This window comes from Macrobrachium nipponense, chromosome 13, assembly GCF_015104395.2.
Source record: "Macrobrachium nipponense isolate FS-2020 chromosome 13, ASM1510439v2, whole genome shotgun sequence".
In the NCBI taxonomy this organism is placed as follows: domain Eukaryota; kingdom Metazoa; phylum Arthropoda; class Malacostraca; order Decapoda; family Palaemonidae; genus Macrobrachium; species Macrobrachium nipponense.
In genome coordinates, this window is record NC_087206.1 from 76543058 (window position 1) to 76567150 (window position 24093).

Sequence of the window (24093 nt, forward strand, 5' to 3'; positions counted from 1 at the left end):
ATCAGCACGATGCCGAGAAATTCCTTCTTGGCAAGAATTCTATGAGGTATTCCTGCCTCATGCAGACGTCTTCGCACCGTCATAGCCTAAACATTTAATGCCAGACGTTCACAAATAGCAATAGTATTGGTAAAAGGATCTTCTTATGATGCTCGTCGAATGTCGTCGTTATCCTCACGGGTGGTCATTCGTGGTGGAGGTCTTCGAACTGAAATACGTAATTAATTAACATGCAGATACCTAGATAATCAAGATTAATTATAGCCTGTTTACTTATGGGAACGCTATTTAGTATTCTGGGAAGTAAAGAGAAAGAATCACTATTCGAGTTCAAAAGGACCAAGGCAACTGTAATTTAGGTTTCATAATTTCACGGGTTTATAAGGTTTATAGTTTTTAAAAAAATTAATAAATAAATGAAATAAATAAATGCTATCCAAAGTCGGTCAAATTTCCCAGTCTAAGCTTGCCTCCTTTTCCATTATTTACTGTTGTAGGGGAGGAACGTCAAGACCGCTGTGCAACAGCACTTATTGAAAGCCCACTTTCTCGTAGAGTGACGATCTGCGCCCGGAGAAACTATATGTTGCTGTTCATTTGGAGACTATAACGAATACTACTAGCAGAGGACAGAAGCCCTATCAAAATTTATACAACACCTCAGTCTAGCCATGATTAGGTGACAAACTTGTTAGCGTGTAATAGAGGTGCTGTAGCAGTGATATCGTTATCACCGAACAAAGTGATATATTAAATCACACGATTACTGGGACTGATTGATTGATTAGCTGTTACTGGGCATTGCAACATCTCAGGTCATTACTGTCATGTTAATTGTCTGTTTGTAACAACACTGTTTACTAAAGGTGGTGCTGTTCCTCTCTTAACGTGAATTCCACTAATCAGCTTTCGAGCTGTTTTAGTGTATAAGAGGTTGGAGGAGGCAAACTTGTAATAAGTATTAATCCTCATAGATGAATAAACATTATCCTAATGCAGGGGTTGTTACTTAGCATTACATTTCCTCAAACGATATATCATTATTTTCCCTTTTACGGATGGCAACGCGTAAATTATAAAAAAAAAAAATCAGATTGTTTTCCTTCAGATAATACCAAGGAAACATTTACGAAGTGGCCAGGAGTGGCTTGTAACCGTAAACGTGTGGGCCTAGATTTCCTTACATGGTATATGTGATATCACCAAGACTGAAGGTCTTCACCAGTGAAAAATACGTTAAAATTCTTCAGGATTTCTTCCTCCCTTCACTTCACCATACGGCCAGAATATTCCAGGAATGGTTTCAAGGTCGATAGGATTTGAATTGGTTGCCTAGCCAAATAAGGGTGCAGAACCACATAGATCCCGAGAAAGATAAAGTCGATTTATTAAAGATTGAACAATTCACAGGTGCCCCGAGAGATGCCGAAGTGTAGTAGAAAAATCACTGAATTTCTATTCAGTTTTCTCCCATGTATGCAAAAAAAAATTTTTTATTTTTGTTCCCATTATTTTTATGCTCATCCATTTCGTATGAAGTAGCTACTGTCGCATATCTTATGTAATATAAGCTGGTTAGGGGTAATTACGTTTGCTTTATGTCTATTACAATTAGAATCATAATTACCTGACCTGTTATCGAATTACAATTACAGCTTCAATAATACTGAAATACAAAACTTAAATATTGGAAAAAAAATTCACAAAACCTTTTGCACAAAAAAAGGAAATAAATGGAATACAATTTTTTTTAGAATTGGTAGCTGGCTTGTTAAGATTCTCCTTTAATAATATAATAAATAAATTCTTGGGTGGTAGTCGACTCAAAACATCTCGTCGGTTGCCAATTTGGACTAAGTAAGAGGGCCTGTTCTAGGATAACAATTTCAAATAAGTAACTTTATTATTTGAACTTTTCAGTTACAATTACAATTACCATTAAGTATAAATAAAAAACAACCGCAATTACAGTTAACTTCAAAACGTATGATTAAAAACATTTCAGATAAAAGGTAATGTTTATTTGTAATTGGTAAAGCTCTCTTACTGTGGGTTTCACAGACAGTGCAGTCACGTTTTTGGTCAATAACACTGTAATGAAGACTGGTATCAGTACGAGATTTTGCCAACATTTTTCGGTATAATCAAGGCTTTAACTCAAATGAATGTCCAGTAAAAATGCTCAATTTTTATTTGTAACACATAGAGCAACTGTAACCAGTTAACTATTCAAACCAATCTGTAGGCAATTGACGGTTCTCTCTTTGGTAAAAAGAAAAAAAAAAGTTGAAAAGTTGCGTGACAAACGGATTTCTGCTACCCTGCCGACAGTTATGTTCCTAGGCGGCCATCTCTTCTTCACCTTCGTAATACAAGCATATGGCTGATGCCCTGAGTCCAAATGAAGATTGCGAAGGAGGTAACCAAGCACAAGTATAACAGTAGCTTTACCATCAATCACAGTATCTATCGTTCTACTACTCCACCATACATGCAGATATCTCTCACTCTAATAATTATAATAATTTACTGCTTACCCAAGTCAATAGTCACTAAAGAAAGAAAAAACAATTTGACCTTAAGATAAAAATAGTAATAGCTGCTACTGCTGCTGCTGCTGATGCTAAGAATAATAGTAAAAAACTAAAAAAATGCTATATTACTGGTTATTACTATTAATAGTTAATTAATATTGTTCCCATGTTTTCAACGTGAGTTGTCTCGGTAAAATTAAGCCTATAAGAGCATTTTATTTGTGCCCACCCCGTCACAGTCATTGTGTGTCTTTTGATAGCTATAATTTATTTATTAAATATCATTTCAGTGATGGCTCAGGAATGATTTACAGTTTTAATAACCACCAACCAAATTGAGAATATTATGGATATATGTAATCTCCTTCTATTTGATATGCTTTTGAAACCAAAAATATACAGCCATGTTTACTAAATTATGATCAATCCATCGAGTACAAAATTCGAAGAATCTAGAATTGATTGCGATGATATATAAATTATAGGTTAACAATTTAAGATAATATGTTCTCTTAGCTAGGCCAGGGGGTTCACGGAAAACCACCCTAGCTGAGGATGACGCCATTATCAGTGCGGCTCGAGAGCAACCCTTAACCAACGCCGAGCCATCATGAAGACCTTGGATTAGAAAGTGTCATCGATGACAGTACGACGCAGACTCCACGCTGCTGGGATTCATCACAGAACTCCAGCGACGAAGAAGCTCTTGATGGAGCGACATAAGACGGGAAGGCTTGATTTTGCCCAACGTCATGCTGATAAGGGTTGGACTTTGGGGCAGGGTCCATCTTTACTAACGAGAAGTGTTTCTCGTCCACATCGCATGGGAAGCTGCATTGTTGGCGAACAAATAGAACTCGGTATGATAAGCAAAATCCTTACTTGCATCAATTATCAATTGCATTCTTCTTTATATTAATCATTAAGCTTCAGATTTTGTTCCACGGAAGTGGACTGTCAAAATATACAAAGGGAGTTAACATAAATAAGAGAGCTATTTCTGAGATAAATATTAGGCAAGGGACAGTGGCATCATTTGCTCTTTTTCCTCAAATATAATATTTTAAATAAATAAACACACAAGAGAATTCTTTCAGTGTTGTTCATCACTGAGAATTTAAATTCTCCAAAGGTATATATATATATATATATATATATATATATATATATATATATATATATATATATAAATATATATATATATATGCCATTTATAATAATATGATTTATATTATACACTCCCATTTTTTTCTCTCATTCAGATATGAACCCCGTAACATCGTTGAGGTTGTTCGATCTACCCATGTCACCTGCAAGGTATGGGGCTGGGTGTGTTTGCATGGTATGGGTGATGTGTTCCGTATCGAGGGACGGTTTACAGCAGCTAAGTATGTTAAGCTGCTGCAAACCTCCTTGCCTTCGTTACGAAAAAGGAATTTTCCCTTCCACCAGGGCCCATCCTGTTCACACTGCTCACGTTGTTCAAGAGTGGTTTGCCAGACAGGATAGCCTGCTTCTTCTTGAATGGCCGAGGAAAGGAGCAGATATGAATGTGATTGAACACGTGTGGGCCCAGATGGTGAACACATGGAAAATGGAACATGAGAGAACAACACAGCAACTCATGTTTCACATCAACTCTCAGTGGAAAATTTGTAGACGGAGACCGCAGCAAATTTTCAACCTTGTTCATTCGATGCCCGACAGATTTAGGGAAGTGACTGAGAGAGAGGGTGGATGGTCAAGGTATTCGATTGTATAATATAAATGTTATATTTTTTGCAATAGGACCTAAAATATTCTCATTTTGTTCTCACTAGTTATTTGATTATATGTTTTAATAAACATAGATTCACAACTTAAGTTTTATTTATAACCATGATATTCTTGATATAATATTCGAAGTATCTGTAAAAAAAATGGCATAATGCCTCCATACAATATTGAGAGTATTGCAGTAAACTTTCCTACTTACTCAGGTCCCACATGTTTTTGATGTCTTCCTAATCACCGTTTTTTGTTAACAGCATTGAATTATAGAACTGAATGACTCACCGAGCACTGTTTTCATACAGTGAGGTCGGTAACAGTGTTGGCAAATTGCCTTACCTGTATACTTTGTTCACTGTGGTGTGGCCGATACAGATATGATACTTCACCACTTATTTTCGCTTATTAGCTTCTTGAAGTCTATTAAAATAGTTTCCATTATTTGAAATGTAATGCTTTATATCCTACTGATATTTTCAATGTATCTTTGGTGTAAAACCTAAGTTATATGAACAAGAGTAAAAATATGGCATATTTTTTGGCCGTCGTTGACGTTTCTGAGTATAGGGGTCATATACTCTGTTGGACATTTTAAAAGATAACTGTCAATTCAGTAGATGATACTCTCTTTATGTCAGCCACTATAAGGAAAGCCCAAATGACTTCATTTATCACCTGAGGTCAACGAAATATATAGTCTATAATATATCAGTGCATATATAATTTTAGAAAAAAAACAGTTAACCCTTAAAAAGGTCAACCACGTCATATGACTTGTTGCAGAAGTCGTCCCACACATGTTTACGTCATGTGACGTTCTTAAGTTTTTAATTTTGTGCGCCTTCATAGCTTATTGTATCGATATTGGTTCTAGTACCTAACTTAGTGCCGTTATTAGAGGTGTTGCTGGCCGTTTGCACTGCTCGTCTTCCATTGTATGAACTACGCGGGGGAGGGGAGGTAAGGGTGGCCTAGGAGGTTGTCAGAAACGTCAAACCAGCTAATCCTGTGTGGCAAAGGATTGGTGGCGATAATTTTTTGCCGCACACCTTCGATTTTGGTGATAGTATATCAGGAATAAAGTTTTTTATTCTATTTTTAATATTTCTATAATGGAACTGACTGAAGAGAGATCCAATCGTTAATTTCATGTTGTGAAATGGGGTAATATATCAAGCGAACACTCAAGGTAACAAGAGTTTATGACATTACAGTATCAGAGATGAGAAGTTTCTTTGCTTTGGTTATGCTTACGGGTATTGTCAGGAAGGGCAATCTTCGATATTATTGGGTCACTGATCCTCTCCTGAATACACTAATGACATATCAGAACTGCATACTGAGCGTAGGGGTTTTTCTTATCACTAAGTTAGCTAGTATAGCTGAGAAAGAGATATATAGATAAGTTAGCTAGTATAAGAGAGAGAGAGAGAGAGAGAGAGAGAGAGATAGGAAATGCACTGCAACCAATGCTGTAAACTTGGCTTACATGATAAGGTTAAACTATCCTTTTATGATGTTCGTTATTTTCGGCAATACCAATATAACTTTAAAATGTTGATCAATTTTAAGTATTGTGTAATGAATATGACCGATATATAATAACAGACACGGTTGTAAGATAACGTCTTGGCCGAAAGTTAAATGGAACCTTAATAAACAAACTTACATATATTACAAGTGAGACAACAATCTTCAGTACAACAATATAAACTGCTCAGATTCTTTTTACTCCGTGTGTGTGTGTGTGTGTGTCTTTCTCCAACCATTCCTAATAACACCGCCCACCAAACGAACTCCAGAACTTATTGGTGGAACTCTTGTTAGCAGAGAAGGGGTTCTCCCCCCCCATCTCCCTCAGTAAACACTGTTACCATGTAGTAATTTTTCGAAGTCTCGGAAGACGGTATACCAGGGAAACCTGTGTCCAACAGTACATGAGCTTATAATGCAAATGGAGTCAATTTGGGGTCAGGGGTGGCCACGCCCCCCAGAATAGTGGAGTCTATATGGGGTCAGGGTGGCAACGCCCCCCAGACAAGTGGAGTCTATATGGGGTCGGGGTGGCCACGCCCCTTTTTAGGCCTCACGTACGTTACATGAGCTTATCAGGAGGGGGGGTAGCCACGCCCCTTGGGGGGCGGGGCTAGAAAAGTGGAGTCTATATGGGGTCTTTTCCTCTACTATTTAGTTATTTATTTGTTAATTTAGGTTTTTTTTAATAGCTGATCTCTTTCTGCTTTTCCCATTACCTTCTGTTACTTCTTTCGAATGAACTTCACGATATTCTTTGGAAGCTTGAATTTCAAGCCAATGGCTCCTGTGGCAGGCTTGTTCCATACGAATAGGGTTCTTCATTTTCTGAATAATAATAATAATAATAATAATAATAATAATAATAATAATAATAATAATAATAATAATATCATCAATTACAAAAAAATGGCATTTCACAAAGTGATCTATACTTTTTGGAAATTTAAGCCCATGAAAGTTACCATGGAGTTTAAGGGTAAAAATGGTCGACCTCTAACGGTATTCAATGAAAACAGTAACCTAGTGATTAGAGAATTTTTGAAAATGAAAATAAAAACGTAAAGAACATATACGTTTTATTCTTTTCACAGTCATCATGAATTGTTTAATGCAAGACAAGACAGTTCTTTGAAAACATACTTATCAAATACAGCAAGTTCAGTGGAAATCAGTTGTGCTATCATTAAATTCACAGCACCTGCGCATCTGGTATCCCTTACAACGATCTTGATTGGCGAGGAATAAAATTCTTCACTTTGCCTTTTTATGTTCTATTATGAAAATAAGGTTATTAAATATATCCTGCTCATCTATTCAAATGAATTTCATTGAAATCTTTTATTTTTTTTCGTCAAAAATACTTTAAGTTAGCTAGTGACGAGTAGTTTTTTAACGTCACAGAAAATAATTCTACATCGGAAAATAAGCATTATAACCATTAAATCATAAATAACGTAAAAAAAAAAATCAGAAGAGCTGCGTGTGGTAACATTGCTAAAAGCCAATGTTGTGAAGAAAAAATGGCATCGCTGCTGGAAACTCACCAGTCTGGAAACATCTCCGCTCCGACCTCTCCTGACAAACATGTCTTTCAAAAGCTGAGATGTTTACTCGGTGACAGTTTGGGAGACACTGGCGAGTTTCCAGCCCTGTGACTGGCTGATCATTAGCCAATCAGGAGCTTCGTAAAGGATGGGGCTAGATACCAGATGCACGAGTGCTGTGAATTAATAGTCGACACTATTTTGTAAACTGGTGCATCATAATTAGAGTGAAAAACTACAAAAGACAACAATTAGGAATTTAGTAGCCATATATTATGATATGAAGAGTGTAAAGTTTATGAAAAAATGATCAACTTACATACGTAGAGTGGAGATATTTGTCGAAGCTTGAATAAAAAGTTAGTATAGTAATTATGTATGTGCTCCTTGCTATCTTTTTTTTTTCTTGATTATAGACCTATATACCGCATACTTAAAAGTTTCATAGGCAAATTACAGATTTTTGTTCAGGTAACTTATTGATTTGAATACAAGCTTTGGGATATGAATAAAGCTGTTTTCCTTTATGAAAAAAATGTAGGCCTATGCGAAGCACAGAATACCAAGATTTGTTTTCAAAGATAAATATCTTAGCAAATTCGTCTTTAAAAGATGTAGGCATATAAGGAGAACAGAGGTGCAATATTTGTTTTCTCTGTATTTTCGCAAATTCGATTTTTAAAAATGTAGCTCTATAAGAAGGACAGAAGTGCAAGATTTGTTTTCTAAGTTGGATATTTTATCAAATCCGGCTCAAAATAATAGTATAGGCCTACGGAGAGCGCAGAAGTGCAAGATTTTTTTCTCTCTCTCAAAGTAAAATATTTTAGCAAATGCTTCCGTTTTCCCGTATGGAAAAATCTAGAACTATGACAAGCACAATTTTACATTTTTTCTCTCCTCTAGGTAAATAGCATAGCAAATTCGTCTTTGAAAATGTAGGCCTATACGTAGAACAGAAGTGTTGATTCGTTTTCTCTATAATTTGAATATTTAAGTAAATGCGTCTCAAAAAACAAAAACAAAATATGCCTATTTGAAGCACAGACGTATAACATTATTATTTTCCTCTTGCAAGTTTAACAAAATCATCACAAAATTACATCGAAAACTCATTATAACAAACGACCAACATCAACATCTCGAAGGATGTGTTTCCGTAGCCTTCGGAATTAGGCAAAGGATTCCTCTGTGACTTGATTGTAGGAGGGTGGAGGGGAGGCAGGGCGTTCCCTCCTTCCAGGATTTGGTCCAGAAGGTGATCCAGAGGGTATTGAAGACAGAGAGTCCGTGGCTTCTGATTGGATGATCGTCTGCTGGTCGCTTCCGTAGGCCCTCTCCCCCCAGCGGGGGAGGTACAGAACGAAAGGTGCGTGGTTCTTTGGCTGTCGGGAATAAAGTAATACTAATAATAATAATGAAAAGAGATGGACTCCTAAGGAGGCAGGATGCAACCCGGAACCCCACACTATAAAAACTACCCGGTCGAATAGGATGGCTGTGATAGGCCAAACAAATAGCAAAAAAAAAAAAAAAAAAATGTAATAACAATGCGTAAAAATACCCTTTCTTGGGACAGTGTTATTAAAAACAACAGCTGTTTTCAATAACACTTAATAATATTAATAACTGTGCAGGTCATCGAATTCTTTCTGCTGTATGTATATATCTTTTAAAATACAAAATAAAACAGTCATACTACTGTGGAGTTACTCTCCCATTTTATTGGACTAGTGTGATTATGACTTTTCTTTAAACAACAATAATAATAATATGTAAGGAGTCCCTCTCTTGGGCCAGTGTTATTAAAAACAACAGCTGTTTTCGATAATAATAATAATAATAATAAATTTCGGCCAGAATATTCGAGTGTCAGCTGTAAAATATCCCGTGAAGTTCTATGACAAAATTTTCCTTTACATTTATTTATTATTATAAAATATTCAGCAATAACCGTTTTCAGAAGACGCTCTCTACGATTAGATTTATATCTTAAACTCAAATCTCTCTGAAACCCCGACAGATTTTGTTAATGCTTCGCAGCATCTTACCTTAGGGGGGCACGCCCCCCGGGCAGCTAGGGCGGTGCTGATGAGACATACAATAGCCGAAGCCAGACATGGGAGAGAAGCTATAAGGGACACCACATCCACTACGTAGAGTCTTACAACTGGAAATAAGGTGATAAGTAGATTTGAATAATTTTTATAGAATTTTGTAAAAAAAAAAAAAAATAAATAAATAATTTGTCTGCCTCAATGGCTGCCAAATTTTCTCAGTCGCCGAAATTTTATTCTTTTTTTATTTTAAGATCCTGATGAACCCAAGAGGGGTCCATAACATATATATATATCCTATATATATATATATATATTATATATATATATATATATATATATATATATATATATATGTGTGTGTGTGTGTGTGTGTGTGTGAGTGTGTGTGTATGCGGTTCTTAGATTGGTGTCATCATAGCCCAATAATTTCAAAGCAGCTTCCTTGTAATCACTCTTTACATCACAATAAATACGAAAAGCTCCAAATTAATTTGGATTCCTTAATTAAACGAACTTGATGTTCATATGCAGTTAAAACAGATAACAGTCTCTAATGGAATCATTAGAATGATTAGAAATGGAGATAAAAGAATTTCAAAAATGAATAAAAATCAGAGTATGGTCCCTCCTCTCACTAGAACAAAACACACACACGCTTATATAAATATCTAATAAAAGGAGCCCTTAAAACGCCAAAATATAGAAAGAAAGTAGTATATTTCATACTGCTGTCTCTCTCTTCACTACCTACCTGAAGAGAGAGACAGCAGTCTCTGAAATATAGTACTTTCTTTCTAAATTTTGGCGTTTTTATGGGCTCTTTTTATTACGTAGATGGAATTCTTGTGTAACAGGACATATACACGGGTCATATATAAATAAATAAATTAATATATATATATATATATATATATATATATATATATATATATATATATATATATATATATATCTACTTTCAAAATGCATATATCCCCTCTTTGACTATATAGAATATTGTGTATAAGATTTTGGCAACATTTTTTTCAGATTCCTAGATAGCTTAGAGATAGGATGTTTAAAATGTGTGTTCAGATTTCTGCATTACATATTATAAAAAGAATATATAACATAGAATGTAGAAAGAGAGAGAATATCTTTGTCCGTTCAAAGCTAGAATTGTTTCAGTAACTTTTCATCTCCTCGAGATGAAGGGAGCTTGAGTCTTCTTTGTGTTTTTAAAAACATGCCAATCTTAATTATCGCTCGACCTCCGTTTCGATTCAGTCGTGTCTGTTGAGCAGACTCGTTTGATACGCGTTCATCTTTGCTTGAAGCCATGTGCAGGTTTAACATTTTGTATGTAAAGTTGCATAAGATTTCGAAGCTTCTAGAAGGAATTGTGTCCCAAAACGTTTTGTGTCATCTCCGCTGCCCAGCTCTTGTGCGAAATGAAAGATTTCATTCGGGCTTAGATACTCAAAGCGATCACATCTCTCTCTCTCTCTCCCTCTCTCTCTCTCTCTCTCTCTCTCTCTCTCTCTCTCTCTCTCTCTCCATAGCATAGCACTTTTGATTTTAAAGTAACGTAACGATTTCGTACTTATTGAATGGTCACTCGTAGCTTGTAAATTTCAGATTTGATATTTCTTAGAGTTATTTAGTGTTATTTAGTGTTTTTGTGGAATCTGAACAAACATTGTTGTGTAACGGCGCCTGGTTTTGTGAAAGTGTGAAACAAGCCTGCAGCAAAGAAAGAAAGAAGTTGGTATACCAAGGTAAAGTGTGTTATATTTGTATTAGTTGCAACTAATAACTAATGGGAACAGTGGTTAATTAATAACTAATAACTGATGGTTACAAAGGTTTTGTAAAAACTGATAACTAATAGTTACAATGGTTTGAGTGAAACTATTTACATTTTTATATATTGCAAATTTTTGTGTTTGTTTCATTTGAAGTGATTTTTATGTTTTGTGCATTTATCCATTTTCTTATTGAAATGTGTCTTTTTTTATTTTATATTCCTTAGTTATTTTCATAATCGTTGCACATTTAATTAAATTTAACACTTGTGAATTAATTTGCATTTACTTAGAATTCTTTTCAAGTTTTATTATTGTTTAGCACTTGTGAATTAATTTCCAAATTTCAATTATTGCCCAACACTTTTGAATTTTGATTGAATTAATTTTCTTGGATTTTGTGATAAATTAATTTTGATTTAATTTTGCTTAATTGATTCAAGAATTAATTAAACTTTACATTGTTTTCAAGTAACAGTAATCTTTCCTGATATTGTGAATTTCACTTATAAGTTTTGAGTTTAATAATAAATTTTTGTATTTAAAATTTTTATAAGTGATTTCATTTCTAACCAGTATATTTGCATTTTATGTTAGTTAGAAACATAGAGTGGTAATTGATCTGTTTTTCTTCAATTAACTTGAAGTGACTTAGAACCAGGGAAGTACTTAGAGTTCTGAAATCAGGGAAATACTTAGACCTTTAAAGTTGTTGATGGAGTGATGCCCATTTTGATTTAATTTAATTACTTCACAAGATTTACCTCACCCACCTGTTTTTGATGAACTTAGTTCTGATTTTCTGCAATACTGGTAAGTTGTTAAGGGATCACTGTTGCCTTTAGAGTATTCAGTCGTTTAGTACCTGTAATGAGGGTTCAGGTGTCTGGCTTTGGTGAGGTATCAATTAATGAATGGTAAGTGTAGTAACCAGATACTTGGCACTTCGTCACAATATATATATATATATATATATATATATATATATATATATATATATATATATATATATGTATAGTATATTATAGATATATATATATATATATATATATATATATTATATATTTATACATGACTCGTAAATATGTTCTCTTACAACAGAATTCCATCTACGTAATAAAAGGAGCCCATAAAACTGCCAAAATATAGAAGAAAGTACTACTATATTTCAGAGACTGCTGTCTCTCTCTTCAGGTAGGTAGTGAAGAGATAGACAGCAGTCTCTGATATACAGTAGGACTTTCTTCTATATTTGGTGTTTTTAAGGGCTCCTTTTATTAGATGTTTATATATGTGTGTTTTTCTAGTGAGAGGAGGGATTCATGCTATGAGTTTTATTAATTTTTTCAATTCATATATATATATATATATATATATATATATATATATATATATATATATATATATATATATACAGCAAACTCCCTACCAGAAGCGTGGTCCGGTCGGTGGAAGGTGGAGACGCAAGCCACCGTCATCTGCCCCGAGAAGAGGTACCCAGCTGCTGCCAAGCAGACCAGGCACACCAGGACCAGAGAGCCAAGCATGCCCCACTACCCTGCAACACATCGGTAAAGGGTCACAGGTTTCGAAGTCACTCAATTTCAAGCCGACCCAAAGCCTCTCGGAGTCTTAGGACAGGATACTGATTCGTTTTTATGTGTTCATTAAATTATCAATTTATTTCTTTTCTTCTTAGCTAGTGAGATCTCTTCTTTCTTCATTTCCCTTTACATTCTCTATCTCTCTAATGAGCACTATATCCTTTGGAAGCTTGAACTTCGAGTAAATGGCCCCTTTGGTGGGCTTGTTCCATATGAATACGTTTCATTTACTGAATAATAATAATAATAATAATAATAATAATAATAATAATAATAATAATAATAATAATAATAATAATAATAATAATAGGCACGATCCCAAGATCTCTGAAAAGGAATCCGGAAAAACTAGAGGCTGAGATAGCTCCAGGACTCATGCAGAAGAGTGCGCTCCTAGAAATGGCGCACAGTAAGAAAAGTGATGGACTCCTAAGGAGGCAGGATGCAACCCGGAACCCCACACTGTAAATACCACCCAGTCGAATTGGAGGACTGTGATAGACCAAAATAATAATAATAATAATAATAATAATAATAATATACTTCTGAAACCTCTCTTATTTTCACCCTTTTGAGGATTACATGTGTCGAGAGTGATTTAATTTTTGGGGAAAGATTTAACCTCTAGTTTCCTTTGTAGGATATTCTGTGACATTACACAAATTCTATCCGCAAAAGTAATAGGTCAGATTAACAACCCCTCCAATAATTCTCTGCTGTATTCAGAATTGCTTTTAATAGGAGTCAGGGCAAAAAATTAAATTTTAGGTGTAAAAATATCAATAAATGTATAAATGAACAGGGCAAAGAACAAGGACTAACTGGCAGTGAATATCTGAAGATCAAAATCACTCAGAATTCTGAAGACTCAACTTACAGGGAATGTCTGAATTTCTGAGAAGTATGAAGACCCAACACAGCCTGAGCCAGGACCAGAATGGCCACCCACAGCCCGCCCATGATCACGACAGGGCGGCAGAGACAGCCTGCAATCACTAGCTGAAAAAACAAAACATCAATAAAATGAAGGATACATCTCTCTGATTTCATCAAATGCATCGACTAAAACAAAAAATGGTTGGAATTCACCTGGAAAAGATACAATAGATCCCTGACCCCGTTTTCCTGCCAAGAGCAACCCGATTTTCTGAACAGCAGCTCCAATTCGCAGTAAATGTGCCTCTCTGTGGAACTTCTCAGTTCCAGAGGTCCTTCGTTCCTCACACCTTTGGACTGTGGAACAGTCTTCCTGAGGAAGTCGTGCAATTGGAACTTCAAAGTTCAAGCGAAGGTGCAATGCATTACTACCCTAATACTATTCTCCTTGCATTTTTATATGCATTAATTATTAACTATTTATTGTTTATTCCAGTCATGGCGATTTTGTCCTATGTGGTCTGCCCATCAGTTAGTTTACTAAGGTAATTTCATAGTGAGTTACTTGCCTCTAAATTTTACAGACTCGGAAGGATGGAGGCAGAGGGAAGGAGAGGATAGAAAGGGAAGGCTAAGAAGTTCAGATGGAAGGATAAATTGGCGAATGACATGTGGGAGAAGAAAGGTCTAAGAAGTCAGGATGCATTGGACAGAGGAAGGTGAAGAAAGAAGGCTGGTAGGGAACAGCGACCCCATATGGAAATGGGCAAAGAAGAGGGCAAGGAAGAAAATAATAAGTAACTTAGCAAGGAATATTCATCCGTTATGCTCTATCAGCTCCTCAGAAATCTCCAGTAACCCTGTTTGGAAAGGACGGAGACTGCTTGCATAGTCCTCAAAATTATTCTAGGACCCTAAATTAGAAAAAGCTACTCTTCCGGATACGAAAGTGAAGTGCAAAGTATCTCAACAGGAGCAAAACACTTTAGCAACGATCAACATTAATGATATAATTCATATCCATTGCCTTACCTGTCTGATTGCTGTACTGAACAAGTTACATTGTTATTTGCCATTATTTAATTATCATTATTATTCAGAACCCTGCTGGTTAGGCATTCAACTGGGTGGTAGCATTATCAATTATCAGCAATAGTTCAGAGATTCTGTCACAAAAATCGTGCAAGTTTTTTTTAACAAAAAATTACTCCACAAGTTTCATTTGCATCACGTTTTACACTGAATCCCCAAAAATAAAAATTAAAACAAAAAACTATATCCTAGACTGCAGGCCTATTGTTTAGGCACTCAATTGTGTGGCTGAATTATCAATTATGAGGAACAGTTAAGAGTCTCTCATAAGAATCGGTTCAGTTTTTGTTCACGAAAGTGCTTCATCTTTGTACAAAAAAAAAAAAAAAACTCCAGTTTTTGTTCAAGAAAGTACTTCATCTTTGTACAAAAAAACTCCTGTTTTTGTTCAAGAAAGTACTTCAGCTTTTGTAAAAAAAAAAAAAAAAATAAAAAAAAATAAAAAACTTACGTTTTTCTTCAAGAAAGTACTTCAGCTTTTGTACAATAAATACTTCAGTTTTTGTTCAAGAAAGTACTTAAGTTTTTGTATAAAAAATACTTCAGTTTATGTTAAAGAAAGTACTTAAGTTTTTGTACAAATAAAAGACTTAAGTTTTTGTTCAAGAAAGTACTTCAGTTTTTGTACTAAAGAAAAACTTCAGTCTTTGTACAAGAAAGCACTTCAGTTTTTTTTTTACAATGACATATTGCATTTTTTTGTACAAGAAAGTACTTCAGTAGTCTTTGTACAAGAAAGTACTCCATAAGTTTAGTTTGCATCACCTTTTAAACTGAACCCTCAAGAATAAAAAGCAAAAACAAAGCATACCTTCCTCTAGACTGTGACCACAACCAGATCCCTCACTCACCTGCGAAAGAAACAAGATGGACGACATGATGAGATTGACTTTGGACAGCTGACGCGCGCTTTTGGAAGAGTAACTCTCATTCTCCAAGTCCGCGGCACTGACCACTCTGATGGGCCTGTCGTCGCCTTCCCCCGCGAAGGTATCGTAAAAGGGCGGAGATACTGCCGACACGGACGAAGTGGTGGACTGCGGGTAAAACGACGGGTGAATTCGGGAGGATAAGGAGGAACCACATCGAGGGAGACGATTGCCTCTGAAGCTCTCTTCTGCGGAGGAAAAAAATCAAATTTATTATTATTATTATTATTATTATTATTATTATTATTATTATTATTATTATTATTATTATTATTATTATTATTATTATTATTATTATTATTATTATTATTTGTTTTGCTGAATATAATGACAGTTTTCAACGAATTAATCTTATACAGGGTCTTTTCCATTATCCTGATCATTCTTCCTTTTTTTTTACTCAGCTAGGTTGTTGAGTAGAATTCCAATATTCATATTTGTCATAAGTACCGTTTATTCATTTTCTATCATGTTGTCTCATGTATCTAGATTGTGTATGTTACTGTCTGTATTTTGTATATTCCATGTATAAGGCCCTGAGCTGAAATAAAGGATATTATTATTATTAAAAATGCAGTACAAGGATACATGAGACCCGTATCCAAGAAAACACCAAAATCACCAGATAGCTACCAAGATGCGTTGAAATCACTGGCCTTGATTTTTATACGCGTCTAAAGAGATATGCAAAATATTTTTTGACAAATGTGAATATTGGAGTTCTACTCAACAACCTAGCCGAGTCAGGAAAACGAATTGTCAGGAGAATTGAAAATTCCCTGTATAAGATTAATCCGTTGAAAATTGCCATCATTTTCAACAAATCATGTACCAAAGAAGGTCTGCTCCCTACATATATGATTATTAATTATTATTATTCAGAAGATTAACCTTATTTATATGAATACAAGCCCACCACAGGGGCCAGCCATTCACTTGAAATTCAAGCTTCCAAAGACTATTATGGTGTTCATTACGAAGTAAGAGAGGAAAATGGTAATCCCGAAAAAAAGAGATCTCACTTAATGTGAAAAAATTAAACTAAACAATTAGTAAACTGGTAAAAGGCTTGACAACGTCAAGTTTAACAATAGACGAGAAACGCCTTGATGATGAGCCAAAAATGAAATATTGGATATAAAATTTCGGCCTAGGGCCCACCAAGCGCTGGGACTTATAAATCAGGGTCATTCAGAGCTGAAAGGGAAATTGAGAGTTGAAAGGTGTAACAGGAGGAAAACCTGGAAGCAGTTGCACCATGAAACAACTGTCATGAGATGGTGGGAAGTAAAATGGAAGAAAGAGAATATGAAAGGAGGTACAGCAAAAGGAACAAAAAGGGGTTGCAGTTAGAGGCCTAAAGAAGGGACGCTGCAAAGAACTTTAAGTAACGCCTACAGAGCACCGCATGAGGTGCACTGACGGCACTAGCCACCAGCCCCGCCCCACCCTACGGGCTACGGGGTTTAGAGGGTCTAAGCTAAGATAGAACACTGCACGAGACCTGCGTGAGGGTCGCAGCCTCATCCCCGAAAACCTCGACATACCGCCAGACCCGGAAGGCTCGATAATGGAGATAAGAATCATAGCGGAGGCCGCCTCTTCCGCAGTCACGCCCCCGTTTAACCACCCCCCCCCCCCCCCCCTGCCTCCTCCCAAACCTCATTTGATCATAAAGGTTCGCTGTCATTTACTACTATATCCATTACTCTTTGTTCAGCGTGGCGCCACCCTGGTCCATTTACTGTCCTTTTAAATAAAAGGAAAAAGTATTCATGACACATTTCTCTGGGAGGAGGGATGGGGGAAGCAGAGGGGGACCGTCTGCGTAGTGGGGGTGGGGGTGGGGGTAGGGGGTGGGGGGGATCATGAAGCCTGTTTATTGCGCTGGCTTCAATGCTATGTTCCAACGTATATTGATATAATGATATTATTTGTTTGTTTTTGCTCATAAAATTGTGTAAATGAATACATATATATACACACACACAAACACACACACACACATACACACACACACACACACACACATATTATATATATATATAGTATATATATATATATATAGATATATATATATATAGATATATACACACACACACACACCACACACACATATATATATATATATATAGTATATAATATATATATATATATTTATTATATATATGATATATATATATATCATATATATATATATTCTATTATATATATATATATATATATATTATATATAGATATATATATATATAAAGGAGCCCATAAAAACGCCAAAATATAGAAAGTAAGTAGTACTATATTTCAGAGAGTGCTGTCTCTTTCTCTCTCTCTTCAGGTAGGTAATTAGTACCTACCTGAAGACAGAGACAGCAGTCTCTGAAATATAGAACTACTTACTTTCTATATTTTGGCGTTTTTATGGGTTCCTTTTATGAGATAGAATTCTGTTGTAACAGAACTTTTTTACCAGTCATATATATAAGTATATCCTTTTTTAGTTGCCTATAAATACTTCGCTATTAACATCGTCTGAAGTTCGAGTGCAAATCCTTTTTTCGTGTAATTTGGTGTTGTCAATGAATGAAAACAACGTAATAATTCATAGCTTAATAAGGCACACTGAAATTCGTTCATTTTTCATGCCATATCACTTCCGTAACTCCATTTCCATTGGGTTATTTTTTTTATGTATTGCAGGTATTACGTACTCTTATTTTTACATCTTAGACTATGACTTTGTAATATTGGAGTTTTCATACTGTGATCTTAAGCCTCCGTAACACGTTTGCGTGAGAAATGCTACTCAAATCTCTCCTAGTTCAGGTTCCTAAGCGCTCACTTTGTTTGTTTGTTTGTTTTCATGGTGTTTGTATGGATCCAGTGGTTGTTCAGCAACGGGACCAACGGCTTTACGTGACTTCCGAACCACGTCCAGAGTGAACTTCTATCGCAAGAAATACACATCTCTCACGCTTCAATGGAGTGGCCGAGAATCGAACTTGCGGCCACTGAGGTGGCACGCCAACACCATACCGACCACGCCACTGAGGCGCTCCTAAGCTCACTTCACTAACAGTAGCGACCACCACGGCCTATACCAAGACCGTGGCGACCACACTACACTATTCGCGTGAGGTGCAGAGCTTAATCCCTTCACCGTTGCCAATTAGTCTGTGTTTACCCATGCAAAACTCGGGTATAAAACCTAACCAAAACCTTAGAAATAAACGATTTTCCCGTATCTATTTGCAATATACATAAATATTAGAGCAACTGTATCATTACTGCATTACTATGACAGCTAAAATTCATGGAAACAGTTCGTAGTGAAACTATCGGCCTATGTGGAGACTTCTGCTAAATTGGCAACGATGATTCCCTTTGCTTTTTTTAAAATCTCTGCATCTATAAGCAAACTGATCATTTTTTTAGCAAATATACTTCTGACCGCAGATCTGTTGAAAGAAGTTAAAAAGATTAAAGAAAACTTCTTATATACACACACGAGGGAGCAGTGAATTTGGGTCCCTAAACTGTGTGGTGTTACCCAAAATCGACCGTACCAAGTCATCGACAAAAATGGAAAATTTACAGTGCAAATGTCCCATATCTTATCTAATCGAAGTAATAAAATTGAGCCTAAGTTTCTTTGGTGCAATGGAGCTTTCTGTACAATTTAAAATCAAGGCCACCGAAAATAAATCCATCTTTCGGTGGTCTCGGTATAATGCTCCATGAGCCGTTGCCCATACAACTCTCAGCCGCCCGTGGTGGCCTGTGTTGTTGCTTTGCCAGAACAGAAGCACGATCATGGCTAACTTTAGCCTTAAATAAAATGAAAACTACAAAGGCTACAGGGTGGATGATCAACATAGCAATTTACAGCCCTCTAGCATCAATAGTTTTTAAGATCAATAGTTTTTAAGGAAAAGGTGCAGAAAGGAAAAAGCGTGGACAGAAAAAAGTACTGACAGAAAAAGTGCTGACAGAAAAAAGTGCTGACAGAAAAGGTGCTGACAGAAACAGTGCGGACAGAAAAAGTGCGGAAGGAAAAGTGCAGACAGAAAAAAGTGCGGAAGGAAAAGTGCAGACAGGAAAAAGTGCGGAAGGAAAAGTGCAGACAGAAAAAAGTGCGGAAGGAAAAGTGCAGACAGAAAAAAGTGCGGAAGGAAAAGTGCAGACAGGAAAAAGTGCGGAAGGAAAAGTGCAGACAGAAAAAAGTGCGGACAGAAAAAGTGCGGAAGGAAAAGTGCAGACAGAAAAAAGTGCGGAAGGAAAAGTGCAGACGGGACAGGAAAAAGGGTGAAAAAAGTGCGGAAGGAAAAGTGGCAGACAGAAAAAAGTGCGCGACGAGAAAAATGCGGAGGAAAAAGTGCAGACAGAAAAAGTGGGCGGAAAAGTGGGCGACAGGAAAAAGTGCGGAAGGAAAATGCAGACAGGGAAAAAAGGGTCTCGGACCAGAAAAAGTGCGGAAGGAAAAGTGCAGACAGAAAAAAGTGCGGAAGGAAAAGTGCAGACAGAAAAAAGTGCGGAAGGAAAAGTTGCAGACGTGAAAAAAGGTGCAGACAGAAAAAAGTGGCGGAAAAAAAGCTGCAAAAGTGCAGAAAAAACAAGAAAAGTGCGGAGGGAAAAAAATTGCAGAAAAACAAGAAAAAAGCCGGAGGAAAAAAGTGCAGACAAGAAAAAAAAGTGCGGGACAGAAAAAAAGTGCGGAAGAAAAGGTGCAGACAGACAAAAAAGTCGGACAGAAAAAAGTGCGGAAGGAAAAGTGCAGGACAGAAAAAAAGTGACAAAAAAGTTGCGGAAGGAAAAGTGCAGACAGAAAAAAAAAAAGCGAAGGAAAAGTGCGACAGAACAACGGGCGGAAGAAAAAAGTGCGGACAGGAAAAAAGTGCGGAACAGAAAAAGTGAAGGAAGGAAAAGTGCAGACAGAAAAAAAAAAGTGCGGAACGAAAAAAAAGTGCAAAAGGAAACAGAAAAAAGTGCGGGAAGGAAAAAGGGGTGCGGGGGAGGAACAGGAAAAAAAGTTCGGGAAGGAAAAGTGCAGGACCAGGGAAAAAAAAAGTGCGGAAAAGGAAAAAAAGGCAAGACAGAAAAAAGTCGCGGAACAAGGAGTGAAGGGGAAAAAGCAGACGAAAAAAAAATGCGGAGGAAAAGTGAGACAGGGAAAAGTGCGGAGAAAAAAGTGCAGACAGCGGACAGAAAAAAGTGCGGACAGAGACAATCTTTTCAGAAAACGAAAACCTTACCTTTGGAATTCATGACCGTAGACCAATAGGTGTGGGTCCGAAGTGAAGAAATAAGCCGTTATTTTTTCGCCTTCAGGAGTAGTGCAATCAGCGTCATATCAGCCATGGGAACACCGAGGAAATGAGAGGGAGAACAGGAGGCTGAAACGAAAATTGGTTGGCATTGGAACTCTTTTCGTGACTTGTAGATCTTTTTAGACCAGGATGTTACTTGCTTTAACAGCTAACAGACACAAGCTTCTTGTAACATTTAATAGACAAATTTCTTGTAACATTTAACAGACACAAATTTCTTGTATCATTTAACAGACACAAATTTCTTGTAACATTTAACAGACGAAAGCTACTTGTAACAGTTAACAGACAAATATCTTGTAACATTTAAGGCACAAACTTATCGTAACATTTCACAGACACAAACTTTTAACATTTAACAGGCTCAAACTTGCTGTAACAGTTAACAGACACTAACTTCTCGTAACATTTAACAGACTCACACTTGCTGTAAAATTTAATAGACACGAACTCGACTGTTCACGAAAGTAGCGAGGACAAATTCCCCAACGGAGGCGAGTGCCAACCAACGGCGCTCGTTCGAATGATACTGACGGAGATAAAAGTAAAAAAGTAGTTCCGGTCGGGTGGGTCTATATATGGATTCCTGTTTCCGTTTGACACAACGTCATGAAATATTGCTTTGGTTGATGTTTATCTTCGTTTAGATGACAGCATTTTGTTTATTGTTTTTTTTTTTTTTTGGGGGGGGGTCTTTATTGCGAGTGTCGCACACACTGTAAACAATAAATTCAAGACAACTTGTCAAGCAGAGCTGCATGAAATATGATTACTCAGAAGATGAAAGAACACTGGCTTGAAATTCTATTTGCCAACAAAGAATATAGTGTTTATTATTATTATTATTAACCAGAAGATGAAGAACCTTATTCATATAGAACAAGCCCACCAACAAAAGCGTCGCTGACTTGAACTTCAAGCTTGCAAAGAATACAGTGTTTATTCATTATTATTATTATTATTATTATTATTATTATTATTATTATTATTATTATTATTATCCAGACGATGAAGAAGCCTATTCATATGGAACAAGCCCACCAACAAGTCACTGACTTGAAATTGAAGCTTCCAAAGAATATGGTGGCGGCGTTCATTCGAAAGAGTAACAAAAAAAAAATGATGGAAAATGCAGAAAGAGGAGATCATTCATTAGGAAAAAGAAGTTGAATCAATGGATAAACCTATAAAAAAAATTGGCTATTAGAATGCAAGAAGAATTGCATTAGGGTTGAAATGAATTGTATCATCAATAACGATAGTTCCTCGGTGGACGAGTGGTTTTCGCGCTCGGCTGCCAATCCGGTGGTCTGAAGTTCGATTCCCGTCTCGGCCAACGCAGAATCAGAGGAATTTATTTCTGGTGATAGAAATTCATTTCTCGATGTAGTGTGGTTCGGATCCCACAATAAGCTGTAGGTCCCGTTGCTAGGTGACCAATTGGTTCCTAGTCACGTAAAAATATCTAATCCTTCGGGCCAGCCGTAGGAGAGCTGTTAATCAGCTCAGTGGTCTGGTAAAACTAAGATATACTTAACTTATCACTAAAGATTCTTTGAAGCTTCCCTTCGGTACCTAGCTGCAGCCCCTTTCCTTCCTTTGCTGTACCTCCGTTCGTCTTCTCTTTCGTCTATCTTACCGCCCTCAACCCTTTCCTAACAACAGATCCATAGTGCAACTACGAGATTTCCCTGGCTCCTGTTACTACAAATTTCAAATCTTTTTACGACTGTCAATCTACGTTTCAGCGCTGAATGACCTCGCCATAGGTCCCACCCCTTGGCCTTCAGCCTAAATTCTATATCCAATTTTACCCTTATTAGACGAGACACCCCTAAATAGATAAAGGCATATTATACCTTCCATTCCCTCTCTCGGGCAAGGCCGCGTTCACAGCGGACGTTAGAGTAACGGAAATCAGCCGGCAACCAAATTCCTGATCACAGGTGCGTCATTTAGTGGGTGGGTCCTCCACTCCCACTCCCTCCCCCTTCAACTGCCAAAACCAGGGGAAAATAAATCAGACACATTTCATAAGCAAGTTTCGAATTCTCACGAGACACATGAAGCCATTTTACTCTCGTGGATTAACTACATAAGAACGAGTTAAATCCTTTACAATTACGTAGTACCATGTTGCCACGTACATGATAGGTAGGCCTAGGACTATAGGCATTTTTAAGTTATGCGTTTGCGGGATTTTAATCGATACCTCCTTTTATATAGGCCTGTTTCATTCTTGCAGTATCTCTAGCAATGTTGTATCCTGTTAGTAATATACATCAAATTTCTATTTTATCTTCATTTAACGGCGCCCTTTGGCGGCTATGACCTGCGATTTAGGTGGGAGCCTTCCCTCCTATCGCTGACCGGATATGGCCGTATTCACACATCATGGCCGACGCCCTTTAAAACCTTTCTGTGTGCTCTATATTCGCATACATTTGCAACACCACCCGCGTCCCTAAATTAAAATGGGCGTAGACGAGAGTTTGTTTGGTTGGGGGGAGGGGCGGCTAAAGAATGCAAATTCATGTATTTATCGTTTTGGGGAAAGTGATTTTCATGGAGCGAATTTTATTATTATTATTATTATTATTATTATTATTATTATTATTATTATTATTATTATTCAAAATATGAACGCTATTCATATAGAACAATCCCACCAAAGGGGCCACTGACTTAAAATTCGAGAAGCTTCCATAGAATATGTTTATTTGTTTATATGGTGTTTTTACATTGCATGGAACCAGTGGTTGTTCAGCAACGGGCCAAAGAATATGGTGCTTTTTAGTAAGAAGTAAGCGGAGGTAAAATTAAATACAGAAAGAAGATATCTCACTTAAAAAAAAAAAAAGTACGTTAATAAGTCAACAAACATATCAAAATGTATTAAAATGCATGGAGGATAGGACCAGAGTCAAAGTATATCGGGTCTGCTCACGAGCCGGTACTAAAACCTATCCCCGCCCTTTGTGAAACGTCATCAGTTAAAAAAAGGACCATATTTTATGAAACTATATTTACGATAACATTT

At 36.6% G+C, this 24093-nt stretch overlaps 1 pseudogene; it reads right to left on the bottom strand.

Annotated features, from left to right (window-relative positions):
* Positions 1–6903: 6903 nt before the first annotated feature.
* Positions 6904–21674, bottom strand: LOC135225861 (uncharacterized; annotated as a pseudogene).
* Between the last annotated feature and the right edge of the window lie 2419 nt (positions 21675–24093).